Source organism: Colobus angolensis, unplaced genomic scaffold (genome assembly GCF_000951035.1).
Source record: "Colobus angolensis palliatus isolate OR3802 unplaced genomic scaffold, Cang.pa_1.0 Scaffold19, whole genome shotgun sequence".
Lineage (NCBI taxonomy): Eukaryota > Metazoa > Chordata > Mammalia > Primates > Cercopithecidae > Colobus > Colobus angolensis.
The window spans coordinates 169,241-173,750 of NW_012115043.1; the positions used below are offsets into that span (position 1 = coordinate 169,241).

General features: G+C 44.4%; 2 protein-coding genes across 2 annotated transcripts in view; one reads left to right on the forward strand and one right to left on the reverse strand.

Annotated features, from left to right (window-relative positions):
- The window catches only part of LRRC49 (leucine rich repeat containing 49), a gene marked incomplete at its 3' end in the record, with an annotated part of 168,338 nt that extends 167,743 nt beyond the window's left edge, over positions 1–595 (reverse strand). The window contains exon 1 of the mRNA XM_011940552.1: positions 361–595. The remainder of the gene's footprint in view (positions 1–360) is intronic.
- LARP6 (La ribonucleoprotein domain family, member 6) overlaps positions 374–4,510 on the forward strand; it is a 21,306-nt gene continuing 17,169 nt past the window's right edge. The window contains exon 1 of the mRNA XM_011940298.1: positions 374–483. The gene's annotated coding sequence lies outside the window, so the exon portion shown is untranslated. The remainder of the gene's footprint in view (positions 484–4,510) is intronic.

Below are 4,510 nucleotides of genomic sequence, written 5' to 3' on the forward strand. Positions count from 1 at the left end.
GTTCGGGGCGCTGACTGCGCGCGACAACTCCGTGGGCAGAGGGGGTTGAGTCAGCCCCGCTGCCGGTGAAGCAGCTCCGGGCCGAGCCCCTGAGTCAGAACCGGCCCGTGGAGGCAGCCGGTGCCCCAGTCCGCAGCTTCGTCACCCCACTGAGGTTCCCAGGGCTGGCGGCCGGGATCTGAGGGGCCCGGACGTGGGGATGTTCAGGGATCCAGGAGGAGGACTTCCACGGGCCATCCAAGCCACCCGCTCCTCTGGAGGAGGCCTCTTCTCTGTGGGCTCCCTCAAGACACCACCCCCCATCCCCGCAAAGTCCATCCCTGCCCGCCTTCCCCTCTCCTTGCGAGTGGTCCCACTTACCCTTCACTGCCAGCATCGCCCAGCCTTTCCCAGTCCCGCTGGCTGCGGTCAGTCTTGAGGTGGTAGCAGGCCAGGTACAGCGGACACTTGCTGATGGGGGATTCCAGGAGGTGGGATTTCATGGTAATTTGAGACGGATGCAGGACTTGCTGCTTTACATCCTCCCGCTCTGGGGGATTCCCATTTTCACACAGCCTTTCCGACCCGACCTTTATGTTTGCATCATCATCTTGCTGCCTTGGGTGGGTGGGTTCCTGGGTTTTGGGTAGTTTGGAGCTGCTATGGCACCTGTCTAACCTTGTCCCGGGTCCTGAGCTTTGTCCTCAGGCACCTTGGCTCCTGTCCACTAATGCCCAGACCCTTAAGGACTGGGGTTTTGTTCCTGCCGTTGAAAGGAGATACAACATAGACATAGACACGAGAGTGGGGAAATGACAGAACTTGCACATTTTGGGGGATGCCAACAGGCACTTGTTAGGAGCTTTCTTTCTTCTAGGACCCTGTCCCAGGCGTTTAGCTGTTAAGGTTCTGCAGGATTGTCCTGGCAAGCGTATATCTACTTCATTGGGAGAATACTCAACTCAAGGGTGGATGAATACTGGGCCCAGAGCCATTCTCTTATTACTGGCTGACCCTTCCCCAGGTTAAAGGGTCAGATTTCTGGACCCCGAGATTCGAGGCAGACCAGTAGAGACAGTTATTAGGGGAGAAAAGTCAGCCCACCAGGGTAGGGCAGGAAAGCTGGACCATAGCATATGACACGGTAGATAGATCTATGCTTTATAATGCAAGGCCTGATTCATTTAGCTCTGTGCTAAGTACCGAGAGCGTAAAAATGATGAACCCGTGGTCACTGACAGCTCACAGTCTTGAGAACGCAGTCACCTACTCAGATTATATCAGAGTACGTAAAATAGCCCCGAGTAGTTTATCCTTATAACTTTATTTTCCTGCGGCAGTGGCAAATAGCCATCCCTATCCTGAGGCTAAATTTGTGAGATTGTATCATTAGCCAGGATTAAAGCTCTACTTAGTTTAAGGCCTGAAAAGATCCCCTATGGAGGTCTAGGAGAAACCAAGCTTCAGTATGGGTGGGCCTGTTGCCTGAACCCCTCTTGCTCTTCCTCCAGAATTCCCAGCTCCCATGGCTTGAGTCTCAGCAAGTGTTCAGTCTGAAGCCCTTCCTGCTGCCCACTGGCATAGAGTTGACCCCAGAAAATCCCTGGGGTTCTTCAGGGAGCCGACAGAGCCCAGTGGGCAGGCACCCAAAGCACGAGGAGATGTAGCCAAGAACAGAATTCACACTACCCCCTGTTTGGGCCCAGCCTCGCATGGCAGCAGCCATCACCTGATGTGAATGTTCTCAGCTCCTGGAGCCTACAGGAGAAAGCCCAGATTCCTCAATCTGCTCATTAAGATGCGACACCCACTCACATCATCTCCTCAGCCCATTGCTTCCTTCCCTGCTCCCGCGATTCCGTCTAGTTTCCTGAGCACAGGGGGCTATTTTGTGTCTACGTGTCTCTGCACCCCCACCTCTAGGTCCTCTGATTGACTGATTTCTAGTCAGCCTTTAAAACTTCGACGCCTGTTCTCCACCCACCCCCAATCCCCACCCCAGAGCTGGCTGTGTTTCCTTTCTTCTCTGTTGCTGTAGTACTCTGTACATTTTATGCCTAGCACCTTCCACAATTGTGATTCTATCATTGTGTCTCCCTCACAGGAATAGGAGCTCGGTGAATTCAAGGACCATGCTTACTTCCTTCATTGTATCTTCAGCACCTAGCACAGCACCCAGCACATAGGACATATTTGTTGATCGAATGCATCTCTCTGTCATCACACTCACCCCATGGTGTTGAGATATTTGTGTTTCCCCTCCCCTAGACAGTGAGATCCTTGAAGGCAGCTGCCTTATCTTACTCCTTTTCATATTTCCATACCTAGCCTAATACCTGGCTTATATAAGGGAACAGAGAATAAACGAACAATAAAGAAAAGCCTTTACAGCCTCTAAAATGTTCATGGATCATCTCCCCACATCTCATTCATTAAAAAGATACCTTTCCTTTTATTCTCACCTTTTTAACATACATATTTTCAAACATAATGAAAATATGAAAAAACAGTACTATGAGCATTCATAGACCCATCATCTAGATTTAACACTTAATATTTTGCCATATTTAGTGAATGGATATATAATGTATGTGTTTTCCCCCGAAGCATTTGAGGTATGTTTTACACAAGATTATACCTTAAATACTTCACTTTGTAACTCCTAATAATGACATTCCCTATAAAGCCCTAACACTATTATTGCAACTGAGAAAATTACCTATCATTCCCTAATATAATCCTGAAGATAAGCTAATTGCCAAGTTCCACATTCAGGATTCCCCAGATTGTTCCACAATTGTCTTTTACAGCTGTTTCTTTTTTCCCCTCAAACTAGAATATGGTCTGGGTTGAGGCATTTGCTTCTTATGTCTCTAGAATCTATTTATCTAGAAATTTCCACCATTTTTTTCCCTAATGCTTTGCTATTTTGGACAGAAGAGGCCAGATATCTTGTTGAATGTCTCACATTTTGAATTAGTCTGGTAATGTTCTCATGGTCTTATTTTACTTGCTCCTTTGTACCATGTGCTTCTTATAAACTGGAAGTTAGGGCTAAGATTTTGATTTGATTCTGTTTAAACATTTTGGCAAGAATGCCTCATACTCTGTGCCTGGAACTTTATGTTGCATCACCTCAGGAGCCATCTTACCTTTAGTGATGCTAAATTTGACCATTCACTTAAGGAGATTTCTCCATCATACAGGTTGTCTTTCCCTTTGCAGTTAACAAGTTATTTGTGGGCTTCTCATCCTGGGTTCTGTTAAGTTGACGTATCACATGTATTGATTTGCATATGTAGATCCATGCATGCATCCCAGGGATAGATCTCACTTGAACATGGTGAATGATCCTTTTAAGATGCTGTCGAATTCAGTTTGCTAATATTATGCCGAAGATTTTTGCATCTATGTTCATCAGGGATATTGGCCCATAGTTTTATTTTCCTTGTCTGGCTATAGTATCAGGGTTATGCTGGCCTTTAGAAATGAGTTTGGAAGTATTCCCTCCTCTTCAAAGTTTTAGAAGAGTTTGAGAAGTATTGGTATTAGTTGTTCTTTAAATGTTTGGTGGAATTCAGCAATGAAGCCATCAGGCCTTGAACTTTTCTTTGGTAGGAGATTTTTGATTCCTGATTCAATCTCCTTACTTGTTATTGGTCTGTTCAGATTTTCTGCCTCTTCATAATTTAGTCTTGGTAGGTTGCATGTTTCTAGGAATTTGTGCATTTCTTCTAAGTTATCCATTCCTCTTGCAATATTCTTTCCCCATTGACTTTTCACCTAATTGTTTTAGCATCTATTGATGATCCTTACCTAAGTTGGTTATTTCACCGGGGACTGGAAATTGAGGATTTTCTAATTTTCACATTTTTTTGTACACTTATTAGCTAGCATTGCTCTATTTTTTTTTAAAAGAGTTTTGTCTCATCATCTGGATTGAACAAAAGTTTCTCCTAAAGAGGCAAAAAAATGCTTAATTATTTCCCTTTAATTACAATTTTCAAAGAGATAATTTGATACAATAGTTACACTAAATAATTTAAATGAGGGCTCTTCCTCAAGCTTATACTCTCCCTCTCTCTCCAATTCATGGATTTGTATTTATTCACTTTTTAATAATTAGTCACAGTCATTTTTGGTGCTCAAAATGCCTATATTGCAGCTAGCAGACCCCCTTGAAGCTGGCCTCCTTGTGTCTTTTTGTAACATGCCCATTAGTCTTTAAGCACTTCCTTGCTTTCTGGTACTAGATATTCCAGGCATAATTTGTACTTTTCCTACTCCAGTCATGGAATTCAGCCATTTCCACAGGAATCTCTAGTTTTTTCAAATACTAATAAGAAAGTATTTAGAAACCAAGACCTGGAATTTAAGAAAGCTAACTTCTGCCAGGGTATTGTTGCTTTCAGAGCCTTTCAGTGGACAGAACTAAGATATATATATATAATTTTTTTTTTTTGAGACAGAGTCTTGCTCTTGTCGTCCAAGCTGGAGTGCAATGACCCAATCTTGGCTCACTGCAACCTCC